This window comes from Dipodomys merriami, unplaced genomic scaffold, assembly GCF_024711535.1.
Source record: "Dipodomys merriami isolate MVZ:Mamm:240054 unplaced genomic scaffold, mDipMer1.0.p SCAF_22, whole genome shotgun sequence".
Taxonomy (NCBI): Eukaryota; Metazoa; Chordata; class Mammalia; order Rodentia; family Heteromyidae; genus Dipodomys; species Dipodomys merriami.
The window spans coordinates 24651126-24665694 of NW_027203604.1; the positions used below are offsets into that span (position 1 = coordinate 24651126).

Genomic DNA, 14569 nt, shown 5'->3' on the forward strand with positions numbered 1-14569 from the left:
GGTTGAACCCCAACCCTGGGTCGAGCCCTCCCTCCGCTCTTTGTACTCCCTTAGGCAGGTTGCAGTGGCGGGAAGCAGCGGACGGCCTGGTCCTGGCGGTGACTGGAAAACAGGACGTGCGGCACCGGGCGCCCGAAAATAACAACCTGCCACGGCGATCCCAGCTCCGACTTTTCCCGCGTTACATTTCGCGCCTGGGCGGAGCCAATCACGGCGAGGTCACAGCCCGCTGGCCAAAGCGGAGAGTGACAGGTCGAGTGAGCCAATGGCTAGGCCTGGACTGCTTGCTAGTCGAAAGGGGCGGGACCATGCCTGCGCGCGGGTCCTTACAGACTTACGATTGGTTGCCTCTTCCCCCCCACCCCCTGCCTCGGGAGCCAACTGTGTTCGAAACTACTAGGGAACGCGAGCAGTCTATGCCGGCCCAGGCACACCCGCCTGGAGCCACGCCCCAGCCTGGGACGCCGGAGTGAGGCCGAGAAGGGGACAGAGAAGTTGTTGATTGGAGAAGCTGTGAGAGGGTGGAGCCGGGGGCGGTCGTTGGCCGGCGGTGGCGCGCGCCCCACTCGGCCCCGCCCCGTCCGCTGTGGCTGTTGGGCCGAGGTTCCCGCGCGCTGGAATTTAAAGGGCTATGGTTCTGCAGCCAGCCCCGCCCTCCGATCCCGGAGCTCGGCTCCTTAGAGCGCTTCATTGTGCTACTCTGGGTCCTGGTGGCAGCACTAGTTTCCTAATGGAGTTCGTCTCCGCAGTTGTGCTCGCTGCGAATTAGACCTAGCTAAGGGTCCTCCCCTAGCCGCTTCCCTCCACCAGTCTTACGGGGGCCCTATGCGGCCAAGGCCGTGTTGGGCTACCGCTCCGCTCTGCTGCAACTGGAGGAAAGGGTCTCTAGGGTCTGGGGTGGGCGACTCGCAGCACGGGGACACACAGCTGCCCAAAGGAACCCACCACCCCGCTGTCTGCTTGCTGAGCCTCCGGACGCCCTCCTGCCAGCGAGCACTCGCCTTTTGCCAGCTCGCGCTCCACTCGGGACCCTTGCCAGGGGCGAACCGCAAAACCTGAGCCGCCCACAGAACCCGGAACAGCCAGGACTCAAGCACACCGCGCGCAAAACAAACAAACAAAACCCCAAAGCACAGCATCTGGCTCCTCCCTGCCAGGTAGGTGGAGGGACTGTCCATTTATTCTGTGCACTCCCTCCCTGAGCCCAGCGTGACTCAGGGGATCCATAAATATATGATGAATTAAATGGATAATGGGTGGATGGATGTCCAATGATTAAGGGTTAAAACTGACTATTGCATGACTGCAGAATATGCATAATATCACTTTGTATACCCACCTACACACGCTCAGCTATGCCAAAATTTAGCCACAATTGTTTAAGAACAAGGAAAACTTTGGCACTCATACATTCCAAGATACACTTTTTCTTTTTTTGGTCAGTCGTGGGGCCTGAACTCTGGGCCTGGGCGCTGTCCCTCAGCTCTTCAGCTCAAGGCTAGCGCTCTACACTTGAGCCACAGAGCCACTTCCAGCTCTTTCTGTTTATGTAGTGCTGAGGAATTGAACCCTGGGTCGCATGCATGCAAGGCAAGCGCTCTACCACTGAGCCACCTTCCCAACCTCCTCCCCCCAAGATACATTTTTAAAGGATAAAACAGGCAATAGCGTGATACTTTTATGTAAAAATTTGTCAGAGGATGCACGTGAATGACAGTGTGTGTGTTTATGAGGCGTATAGCTAAAAATCAGTAGTTTAAGCTTCATTAGCTTCAGAAAAACAAATGGTAAAAGTTTACATCCAAGAATGCTTAAAGTTCCTAGGTGCAACTCAAGAAGCTGAGATCTGAGAATCTCCATTCAAAATCACCCAGGCAGGAAAATCTGTGAGACACTTATTTCTAATTAACCACCAAAGAGCCAAAAGTGGCTCAAGTTGTAGAACACCAACTATGAAAGAAGAAGCCCATGGACAGCACCTAGGTCCTGAGTTCAAGCCTCAGTACTGGGCACAAACACACAGACACATGCAGGCTCTCTCTCTCTCTCTCTCTCTCTCTCTCTCTCTCTCTCTCTCTCTCGCTCACTCTCGCTCTCTCTCTCTCTCATATATACACACACGAAAAGAAAGCTGCTTAAAGTTATAACTATAAATATTTGTCTATTCTTGTTTTATAATTCTAGTTATTTCTTCTGATTAAAGATATTAAAGGCTCACTGAAACACAAAAGTTTACAATTTGGCAGGAATGAAAAAGAAATTTAACGTTTTTATATGTTAATGAAAGGGGGGAAAGTGTAGATATGGATTTGAACAGAGTGTTAATGTTGAGAGAGAAGCAAAAATTGCATGCAAGACTTTAAAAGCAGTAGCATACATGGTCTCTGAACAGTAATACCTTGGTCACAGATGAACAAATAGGAAAGCTCTTCTGTGTAAATACACAACATGAAGAAAGGGTAGAGCTGGAAAATGGAGCAGCAGAGTTAGGTAAAGAGCTCTGCTGTCTGGCTGGTTAGAATGGGGGTATCGGCACAACCTCTTCTGAATGCCCCAGAAACCTATAACTTGCCCATGCTCTGTGATACAGGTCTGGGATTATAGTCAAAGCTATGCCCCCTCAGGACTCAGTTGCCTTTGGCACTCATGTATTTCAGATCATGGAGATTATTCTCTCTTTTCTGAGTAGCTGCTTGAAGCCATGGTTGAGCTTTGGCTCATGTCTCTTAGATATTGACACCAAGTACAGCCTTCTGGGTGCTTTAGGTAAGGGAGTATGGGAGAAACCCCATGATCTTGTTGGAGAAAGAGTTGTTTCCTGAGTATGATGTACTCATGGGAGGAGGGAGGATTAAAACTAGGGTTGAGGTGGAAAGGGCCCACTGAGAATTTGGTATATAAGAGAAAAATCAGCTCTGGGGCTAAAGCCATCCAGCAGTTTCTATCTGATAGAATAAGTGAATCTGAATTGTACTCATTTCCTTACTTATGTAACTATAACCCTTCTGTACATCACCTTTACAATAAAAAAAGAGTGAATCTGATTGTTTCACAGAGACATCTAACAGAAAATTGAAGCAGATGAAGCAAAATCACTATTGTAAGGCATGACGCCTGACAGATTGGAGTTCATGTAAGACTAAGGTTTCCATCTGAAACTGACAGGTTACCTCATTGTGCTGAGGGTTCCAGGCAGAAGGAATGACTAGTGACTTTGTGTCCTGACTGCTTTAGTTACACATGGTGGGTGCCCTCAAGAACAATTTTCGCTGACACTTGATCTGACTCCCAACTCCAGAGAGCAGTGCTGACCCCTGTGGTCCTCAGAGCAGAGCTTGGAGCTCTGTCCACAGGACATAGGGAGCACACATCAGACTGCTGCCTGCACCTTCTTTGCTTTTACAGACAAAATTCTCCTTTGAGGTTTTTCAATAAGAAAAATTGAACATACTTTACCACCTTTAAGAATAAAGCAAGGCAGAGAACAAATCTCTGTTAATTAAATGGACAGCATTTTACTCCTTTAGTGGATATCCTGAGCTTCCTATACAGAGTTCTAAGTCCTTAATTTTACATATTTTCTTCTTAAGAGACTGGGAACGTTTTATAGAAAAAGAAGAGGAGGGAGTTGGGTGCTGGTGGCTCACGCCTATAATCCTAGTTACTCAGAAGGCTGAGATGTAAGGGTTCCGGTTCAAATCCAGCCAAGGCAGAAAAGTCCCCTTGATATTCTCATTTCCAATTAACCTGCTCAAAACTGGAAGTGCAGCTGTGACTCAAATAAAGTGGTAGCCTTGAACAAAGGAGCTCAGGACAATGCACAGGCTGAGTCTAAGCCCAAGGACTGACCAAAAATAATAAAAAGGAGGATTTAGATTGTTGGATCTGTTTGGTCTGAGCTTGCCAGAGCCCTCTTTTTTCTTTCTGGAGATATCAGGCTCATTAGGACATCAGTTGCTAGGCACAGACTCCAACAGAAAATGAGGCTGAGGGGAGACTCACAGAAAGACAATCAACCTGTGATAACTGAGTCCCTGCTTCTACTAGAATGAAGGATCTGAGTAGGTAATGAGTTGGATGCTGCTCAGTACGTGGCCAGGTGAGAAGTAATAAAAGGACTAAATGATGCTGTGATTCACCATACCTATGTCTTGACAGTGTGCAAAGTGCTTTGCTCCTGGGTATGTACTCATGTCTGAGGTGTCCAGACACTTCTGTATTTCACATGGTAGCTTGATATTTGTATTGTACAGGTTGACACACAGGTCTGTGAGAAGCCACATAAACAAGCAAATAATATTAACAGTATTGTTGCACTTTTGACTTTGTCTTCTAATTGTTGGAGGTTTCAGACCTTTATACTTAAAGCAGTCCCTATCCTAAGAGTTGTTATGCTGTAACATCCCTGTGTTCCTACCTTTGTTATGCATAAACCACATCCTGATTTTACAGGACAGAGACCTCTGAGAAAAGAAGCTGAGGAGGAGCAGAAGCTGCTTTCTGTGCTGCCAAGGTGACTGGTCACTTTTTTCCTGTTCCCTTCTTTATCATGTTCTAGGCATACCTGGGATTAAGTACAGCCAGCCTGAGTCTTGAGACAGATAAAGTAATGGCTATGATTATGAGGACAGGCTAGGGAGTGCATGTAAAAGATATATTAAGAGGGTAACTAGATTCAAGAGTTCCCTTCTCCCCACCCCAACTGCCCCATCCCACCCCTGTACTGTAGGCCATCAGGCCCTCTATTTGTTGGGCTGGTCCTAGTTACAACATTGTACATTCTGTTACCTGTAGCCTCCTAGACAAGCATCCCAACACTACTTGCTTTCAGAAACTGCTATGTCCAGATCCTCTCTGTCAGATGTATAGTAGGACAGTTGCAGAGGCCAGTCACCTGCTATCTCAAGCATCCATGAAAGTTGTCACTTCTTTTGGGTGTGCATCTGTTTCCAAAACTTCTGTGAAAAAAAGTCATTAACTTCACTGAACACTCCTTTCTCAGAAAACCTACCAGAAAATGCAATTCCAGCCACAAAACCCGAGTCTTCTCCAACTCTACCCTCCACAGGCTCTCTTAATCAGGTGATTTTACCACCAGACCATGCTCTGCCATGAAAGTATGTCTCCCTTGGAAACTAAATTTCCAGTGGACCATTACCATCCCAACAACTTGCCTCAATTCCTCTTCCCTAGAACATCATACTTGGGGAATAGGACCTGTTCTCCAACATGATTCCCTTATGGAATGACTGGCAGCTTTTCTGGCTTGTCCACTCATGACTCACTAACCAGAGACATTGGCCCTTCCAGCTTGACAATGTCAGCATTGTCCTGCAGGGAGCTGGGTGTGAGGAACTGGCTCCCTTAGGGGTTAGTAGAATGTGAGGCCAAGCAGGAATCCCTTGCCCTCCATTCTTCAGAGGCCTCTTCTGGAGGTGTCATGCATCCTACCACATCGAGCCGGGTAACCTCTCATTTGTCAGACTTGATGTTCTGGAATTCTTGGAGACCCAAATCAAGAAGAAAGGTGGCTGCTTGATGTGGAAAGAAGGAAAGTAAAACTGATTCTTGTGTCCAACAAGATAGGCTAGAGTAAACAAAGGAGGAGGCTGCAATGCTTGGTAAGAAATGTATGCATTATCCTGCCCATGTAATTGTAACCCCTCTGTACAGTATGTTCTCAAATAAAATTAAAAAAAAAAGATAGGCTAGAGTGCTGCCTGAATTCTGTACGGAAGTGTTAAAAGTCTATTGCTGAGCAGCAGGACTTGGCAGTTTCCTTCCATTTTGGAGCTCCAGTGGCAAGAAAGGGGAGCTGCACAAGTACATGCAGCCCTAGGTCCAAATCTATATGAGGACCATTCTTAGCAAAGTATATCCAGCTTTTCTGGGGTCTTCCATCTCTACACAGAAATCCTCTGAGCCCTACTGTCCCTGGCATAGGTGACTGTTGCATGAAATTTGTCGTCTTCAATATAATCTCCAGTGTCTTCACAGTCCATAAATCCTCAGTGAGTCATAACCCTCAGCCTCTGCCATTACCTGAGATGAAATCTCAAGACTTGCCTGAAACTTTGTGTCAAGATCTTCTAGGGGCCCAGGCCTAGCTTCACTCTCCACTCCTAGTCCTGCCTGCTTTTCCCCATAATCAAGGGTAGCACCTGTGGAGTCAGTTTTATGGATCACAAAATAAACCATAGCAGCTTATACCATCTGGAATTCAATACCTGGAGCATAATATATTCCAGAAAAATATATAATAATATATAACATACACATTATATATGTAATATTAATATATGATATAATATACTGTAGGAGAGTATGTGGGGTTTACCCTCTGGGGTCCAGAAATATCAGGAAGACTTTCATTCTCTAGCTCCAAAGTTTCCATTGGTCAGACAGTATTCTCAGGCTAAAGTTATTGTCTCCATCCTTCCTGGTGAGTTGCCCCTCACCAGTGACCTGCAGCAAAAACTACAGCATCACCTTCGAAAGAGGCTCATCCAGAAGCACTGGGACCTTTCTTGCAGGATCCAGGAGTCACTGCCACTAAGATAGAAATTCCCCAAAGCTCTGAGTCTAAGAGCAGTGAGGGGCTCTCATGGATTTCCTCCTTTAAACATCAGAAGAGCAAACATCCAAACTTTGAATCAAGCTGACTTGAAAGCTTTAATGAGAAGAGCACAGAGATATGTCTGCTAGAGGAGGAAGTAGGGAAGGAACAGGGACACAGTCCAAAGACCATCTGTCCAATGACTCAGGAGGTTCCACATACTGGTTCAGGGTATCATTCTGACTCATGCAAGAAGTGTATCTCAGTGTCAGAAACAACTCAAGGATGCCCTGGAAGTACATTGGAGCAAGAAATTTTGGAAATCAGTGAAGGTCAAATCCCTGGCACTGTGTACGCCAATCCAACAACATGCACTTGTTACTGTATGAAAAATCTCCTAGCCAAATGAAGCAGAGAAATTTGGCATCATTGACAAGGAAGCACAACAGTTTGAACACACCCCATGGTATTTCCTTCCATGATTCCAGCAAGTCAAATATTGTGGCATGCAGAGCTAAATTTTTTCAAAAGAAGACAATGCATAGCCTTTCCCAGAAGTTCCAGGAATCTAGCTCTGGGGAATTTCTATCTTGGGACTTAAAAGTGACAGAAACTCCTGGATCCTGCAGGGCAGGTCCCAGTGCTGCTGGGTATAAAGGTAAGTCTATCCCAGGTCTATGTCAGCTTTAAACTTTCCTCTCCATCACCCTCCACCATTTCTAGTGTGGATACTAAACTTACCATCATCTAGCCCTTTAGACAAAATTATTTTGCTAATAGCAACGAAAGAATGGAAACAACAAATTCAGCCCCATTCTAGACTGTCCTGTTCCTGCCACCTCACCTGTGAGCAAGAAAGGACAGGAGTTTCAGAGACAATCACTCTCTTACACCAACCACGAGTACACTGAGAACCTTCATAGAATGAAGGACTGCAGATGGCCTTTTTTTTCCCTATTCTTTTTTTTTTTAATGTATTTTTTTATTGTGAAAATACTGTACAGAGGGGTTATAATTACATGGGCAAGATAATGAGTACATTTCTTATCAAGCATTGTAGCCTCCTCCTTTGTTTCCCCTTCCCATCCCTTCCCATCTTCCCCTTGCCCCCCCACCTTCCCTGCTTCCCTCCCCGCCCCCCCAAAGTTGTAAAGTTCGTTTTGGACATAACGACTTGTACATATCATTGTTGCAATGGGTCCACCTGTATCCCTATTTAAACGATTTGTTTTTCCCCTTCCCCTCCACAAATTATACCGACACGAAATACAATGAAAGCAGTGGTTATACTATGGGGGAGGGACATGCAAAGCAACAAAGAAATAATCTTATAAATGTGTTAGAAACAATCATATTAAAGAAAAAAATTTGAATACATATCTTAGCGTTCATTTCCCTAACATCACCTTATCTGACCTTTTCTGCTTGACTCAGACATATACTAAATACTGCAAATAAGGGAGACCATGAGACCTATGTTTCTTTGGGCCTGGCTTACTTCACTTAATATAATTTTTTCCAAGTCTTTCCATTTCCTCACAAATGGGGCAATGTCATTCTTTCTGATGGAGGCATAGAATTCCATTGTGTATATATACCACATTTTCTTGATCCATTCATCTACTGAGGGGCATCTGGGTTGGTTCCACATCTTAGCTATAGTAAATAGTGCTGCAGTAAACATAGTCGGGCTGGTAGCTTTAGTATAGTCTTGTTTGTAAACATTTGGATAAATGCCCAAAAGTAGGATTGCTGGGTCATAGGGGAGTTCTATGTGGAGAAGGCAGAACGGCAGACCCAGCCCAATTGTATCCAGGGCAACCACCTCAACAGCAAAGCTTCCTGCTCTAAAGTGACATGTGTCAAGTCCCATACATGAAGCTGCTTGTCCTGGACAGAATTACCTTGAGAAAAACAAGCAGGGCACAGCCTGGCAGGGAGACCTAACAAATAGTGTACTGTTTGCTGACCACAAGCATCCCACAGCCCCTGTGCACATGGAGCCAGTGCTCCATAGTAGAATCATCTGCAAACATCAGGTGCTTCTGGCTGCCCCTAATTCCTAATGGCAGTGTGTTGGGAGTGTTTCTGTTGAAAGGGAGACTTTTCCTCCCTCAAAATAATTCATTCCTTCCCCCAATAAACTTTCAATACATTGCCTTCTTCTTATCTCCAATAAATGTCCTAACAGCAGTCCTGTCTTCTGCATACTGCTTTGTGTGTATGGGTTTGGGCTAGTTTCTAGGGAACAAGAAAATTAGGTTAGCTCTTCCTGATTGATTGCCCCTATTGTCTCTATAAGATGATAACTCTGTTGAAGCTCCTATTGGGTAGATGGCCCTCCTCTCAAATCCCTTTCCCTACACAGTGAAGTTGGAGAAGGTGGATCTTCTACCTCCTAGAAGTGCATGGCATCCCACCAAATTTCTTTTGCATTGATTGGTTCCCAGTGTATAAGCAGTAGAGAAATATTTTTCTGTGCAGAGGACTGAAGGTGTATAAATTTTCCAGAACACACGTGGTTACTCATTTCTTTATGAGAGTTGGCAGTAATTCCACATAAGTAATGCCCCTGCCATGGGAGTGTTTGATGACATTGCTGGGGGTGGTATGGAATATAAGAAGGGAAGAGTCCTTCTGAAGAATCATTTGGGGCATGTTTTTAGGAGCAGTGTTTGATTTGCCATGGAGATCTCTCAACTACCAATGAACCAAGAAAAGTGGTTTTCTCCCTCTGAATATTTCCTTACTATGCTTGGAAAATTCAAGCTGTTGAAGGTCGGAATGCCACACTAGTTAAAATAAAGGCAACTGTGAGAAATGTATCTTAGAGAGACAAAGAAAATCATGAAGAGAGGAAAAACGACCAGTGTCACAAAATCTTGTCCCAACACCTCATTCTTCCCTTTACTAGTATGATTCCTGTCAGCCCTTGTTCAAGGTTGAAGATACCAAGGGCTTAATGACATCATAAGGGTTGAAGTATACTATATATAAAGTTCTCTGAGCACTGAACATTTAAAGAAAATTAATTGGCATGAATTCCTCTCTTTAGGGAAGGTGACTCTGATGCCTCCCGTCCATACTCAAGGACAACACACAAGATCTACCTTTAATGTTTACAAGTTGGCCTATCAAAATAAAGTTGCCATCCTTGAATCTGCATGGGCTTTGTGGAGCTAGGGTAGACCTCTTTCATGTCATCTGCATCTGATGATCCAAATAGGAGTCCTAATAGAAGTGCTATTGGGGTCACATATTTTGGAGACATACTATGGACTTGTATAGAATATTTTCATTGTTCAAATATGTGCACATACTCATCCTGAAAGAAGTTGAATGTATCTCCTCTAAACTACCAAAAAAGCCAAACGTGGAGCTGTGGCTCAAGGGGTAAAGTGCTAGCCTTAGGCAAAAGATGCTCTGAAATGGTGACAAGGTCTTGAGTTCCAGCCCCAGGAGAGGCACAATAAACAAACAAACTTGACCAGTACACACTGACCATAGAAGCAGACAATAGTTGAAAGCCCAGGTTTTTATAACCAGATAAAACACCATACCCAGATCTATATTTTAGAAAGATAATTGGCCAACAAAAGCCAATGAGTGTTCACGGGGGAAGTATAAAAATTAACTACAGCATCACAGAGGACATTCACCTGTTAGAAAAGCAGCTGAATTCTATTTATACTTGCCTAGATTTCGCAATAGCATAGAGGAGATGCGGCTTCTTGTTCATGTTTTTCTTATTCCTTTTCCTTGATGCTCCCTCATCCTCATACCAGATCTCTTCTGGTCCAAGAAAGAAAATAAGAGAGAGAGAGAGAGAGAGACAGACAGACAGACACACACACACACACACACATAAAGAAGAAGATAGACAGACAGAGACAGAGTTTTGTCATAGCATTCCTAATGATCATGTGCCTGGAACCAGTTGGGTCACATGAACATCCCTATGATCCATAATCCAGAGCTTGCCACAGGTATTTAAGTCCATCTACAACAAGATAAAATCCTTCACTGTCTACAGAGGACCAATATTCTTTATTTTTTGGTCCTGGGGCTTGAACTCAGGGCCTGGGCACTGTCCCTGAGCTCTTTTACTCATGGCTAGCGCTCTGTTGATTGAATTCCAGAGCCACTTCTGGTTTTCTAGTGGTTTGTTGGAGATAAGAGTCTCATGGACTTTTCCTGGGATGGCTTTGAACCACAGTCCTCAGATCTCAGACACCTGAGTAGCTAGGATTACAGGTATGAGCCACCAGAACCCGGCTCCAACATTCTTTTTTTTGTGAAAATATCCTACAGAGGGGTTACAATTATATGGGCAAGGTAATGAGTACATTTCTTACCAAGCATTGTTGTCTCCTCTTTTGTTTCCCCTATCCATCTCCACCTGCCTGCCCCATCCCGTCCCCCCCTGTTATATCCTATATCGACATAATGACTTGTACATCTCATTGATGCAATGGGTCTGCCCGTATCCCTATTTAAATGATTTGTTTTTGCCCTACCCCTCCACAAATTATACCAACTTCAAATACAATGAAAGCAGGGGTTATACCGTGGGGGAAGGACACACAATCAACATAGAAATCATCTTATAAATATGTTAGAAACAATCCCAAGAAAAAAAAACATTTGAAACTTACCTTGGGGTTCATTTCGCCTAACCTCAACTTATCTGACCTTTTCTGCTTGTCTCAGATATATACTAGTTATTGCAAATAAGGGAAACCATGGGACCTTTGTTTCTTTGGGCCTGGCTTACTCCATTTAATATATTTTTTTCCAACTCTTTCCATTTCCTAACAAATGGGGCAATGTCATTCTTTCTGATGGAGGCATAGAATTCCATTGTGTATATATACCACATTTTCTTGATCCATTCATCTACTGGGGGGCATCTGGACTGGTTCCATATCTTAGCTATGGTAAATAATGCTGCAATAAACATAGTTGTGCTGGTAGCCTTAGTATGGTCTTGTTTGTGATCATTTGGGTAAATGCCCAAAAGTGGGATTGCTGGGTCATAGGGGAGCTTTATGTGGAGTCTTTGAGGAACCTCCATTCTACTTTCCAAAGTGGTTGAACAAGTTTACACTCCCACCAACAATGCAGTAAGGTTCCCTTCTGTCCACATCCCCTCCAGTATCTGTTGTTATTAGAGTTCTTGATTATAGCCATTTTAACATCTCAATGTTGTTTTGATTTGCATTTCTTTTATGGCTAGAGAGGTTGAGCATTTCTTCATGTGTCTATTGGCCATCCTTCTTTCCTCTTCAGAGAAGTTTCTCTTTAAGTCTTTACCCACTTATTTACTGGGCAGTTGTTTCTTTGAGGATTTCTTGTTGGGTAATTTAGTTTTTTGACTTCCAGGTATAATTTAGATATGAGACCCTTGTCCGTTGTATGACTTGTGAAGATATCCTATTCCATGGGCTTTCTATTGATTTTGCTAGCTATGTCCTTTGCCATACAGAAGCTCTGCAACTTCACGCATTCCCATTTGTCCAACCTTTCTTTGATTTGTTGTGTTTCTGGGTCTCTATTAAGAAAATTTCGGAGGAGTTCCGGGAAGATGGCGGAGGAGAAGCTGGAATCTGAACAAGCTCTCGCATAGAAAGTAGTTTTAGAGTTCCAGTGAACAGTCCTAAGCCAGAGAATCACACCAAGTGTGCCATCACAGAACAGAGAGTTAGACAAGAGAGGGGAAGCCAAGGAGACACATCTGAGCGCCTGCCAGCAGCTGCCGCTGCGGCGGCAGGGTCGCGGCGGCAACCACCGCCGTGGGGTCATACCTAAGACAAAGAGAGTCCAGGACAAAGGAGCCAGACGCAGCGGACGAGCGGATTCTACTCAACACCAACAAGAACCGACAAGGAACGGACATCTTCATCCTGCAGTTTGCAGACCAGTGACAACCCAGGATCCAAGACTCGGCGTGAGTACAAGCCCTACGTCCTCACTCCTTCTCAGGGAGCAGAGGAGGGAAGGCCACCCCTCCTCCCCCCCAGCACCGGTGATCTCCATCTTGGATACAGACAAAGCTCGGAGGAGCTGCTAGCTCCAGCTCAGGCCTTGGAATAAAACGAGTCATTTAGCAGGTCACAAGAACTTAACGGCGAAGTGACCTGCCAGACTCAGCTCCATCCAGGGAAAAGTCACCCAGCTCAGGCACCAGCCATTGGAGTGGCTTTCCCCACTGGGTAACCAGAGCCAGAGGCTGCCCCTCCCTCTATAGCAGCCACCACAATCAATTGAAAAACAGAAACCCTGAGAATGGCTCCAGGCTGGGCGCTGTGAGTTTTATCACAAAATAGCCACAGGGAAAAGCTACTGTTTGTTGAAAGGCCTCAACTCTACCCAGAACCTAGCCTCATCACTGCATCCCCCTCTTTTGTGATTCTCAAAGCTGATCACCCTCCCAGAAAACTAACCTGGGAGGGGATCTCAAAATCTTGGGTAAAGCAGAGCATTTTTCTGCGTCTTCCAACAAACCGACTTAAGAAACCAATCAAGCCACAGGACCTCAAGCTGACCAGAGACTCCAACAAGAGGCTGGCTACAGACAAAAGGGAGATACAGAATTCTTCCCACCCCTCCCCCCCCCAAAAAAATCAAAGGACTTTTTTTTCTTTTTTTCTTCTTCTTCTTCTTTTCTTTTTTTGTTTGTTTTTTGTTACCTTATATATATATAAAAATTTTTTTCTCTTCTAAAACTTTTATTAATATTTAATTTTTGCCTCTTCTGAAAAAATAATTGTTTTCCAGTAACTTTTTTTTTCTCCTCTTATAATTTTTATTTTAGGAATATGTGAATGAGCGTTTTCCTTTCTTTTCTTGTCTTCTTTCTCTTTTTCTTTCTTTCTTAATCATCTTTTTGTTTTTTGTCTAGCTCTACTGAACTTCTGATCTTTTCTTCTCCCTTTCCCATCCTTAAAGTTTTTCACATCTCCTCTATGTCCCTCCCTTTCTCTCAACATATTCACATTCCTCTCTAAATAGATGGTCTTTTAATCTCTATAATAACATTAATTTTTACATTTCTATTTTTTTCTGGTTTCTTTTCATTCCCCTTTCCGTCTCTTCTTTTTCTCTCTCTCTCTACTTGCATCCTACCCAACCCATTTCCTGCATTGTGATTAGGACATAGTTAACTCTCCCTGTGCCTCCCCACACCAATCTATTCCTATTTTTTTACCCACATCTCTCCCTAATCCTAATAATTTCTGGTTTTCCAAATTCTATTCTGCAGTTTGAAGTCCTTTAACATATAGTTGTTTGATGTTGAATAGATGTATCTGTTGAATTAGATTGCATCTGTAGACTATTGACTGTACAAATACAAACTTTGGTTGATGGTTGCCTTAAGATAGTGTTCTAGCACAAAACTGGTGCTATCTTCATCTCAAATGGGCAGAGTAAGCCGGAAAAACACAAGAAAAATGGCAAATTCGGGTATCTCAATTCCCAATCCTGATAATCAGGGATTAGAACAGATAAAGAATAATCCAGAGGAGAGTTCCCAAATACCTCTACAAACATTACTAGCAAACATGATAAATGAGAAGTTTGACAATGTACAAAGGACTCTGTATGAGCGTGATAGGGAGAGAGAGGAGGCATCCCAGAAGTTTATACAGGAATATCATAAGCATGAGGAAGGTACGCAAAAACTGATACAGGATTTGCTTGAACAACTTGAGAATACTCAAAGAGAAAGGGAGGAATGGCGTGAGCAGGCTGAGAACACTCAAAGAGAACTGCAGGAATCCCACAAACGGGAAGAAAGAGAACTGCAGGAATCCCACAGACGGGAGGAAGCTAATCAAAGAGTAATTCAGGAAATGAGAGACCAGGTAGAGAATACACAAAGATCACTAAAGGCATTCATGGAATCCATACTGTAAATAAAATAAAAAAAATAAAAGAAAAGAAAAAAGAAAAAAAGCCGGAAATGGCGCTGTGGCTCAGGTGGTAAAGCACTAGCCTTGAGCTGAAGAGCTG

At 44.0% G+C, this 14569-nt stretch overlaps 1 long non-coding RNA gene across 2 annotated transcripts; it reads left to right on the forward strand.

The window, feature by feature from the left end:
- The first annotated feature begins 158 nt into the window (after positions 1 to 158).
- LOC138834905 (uncharacterized) lies at positions 159 to 5674 on the forward strand. Of its 2 annotated transcripts, none has more exons than XR_011374295.1 (3): positions 159 to 1157; positions 4453 to 4513; positions 5421 to 5674. It is a non-coding gene; the product is annotated as an uncharacterized lncRNA (long non-coding RNA). The 2 variants fall into 2 exon arrangements; XR_011374296.1 differs by having other exon boundaries at positions 5484 to 5674.
- Positions 5675 to 14569: the final 8895 nt, after the last annotated feature.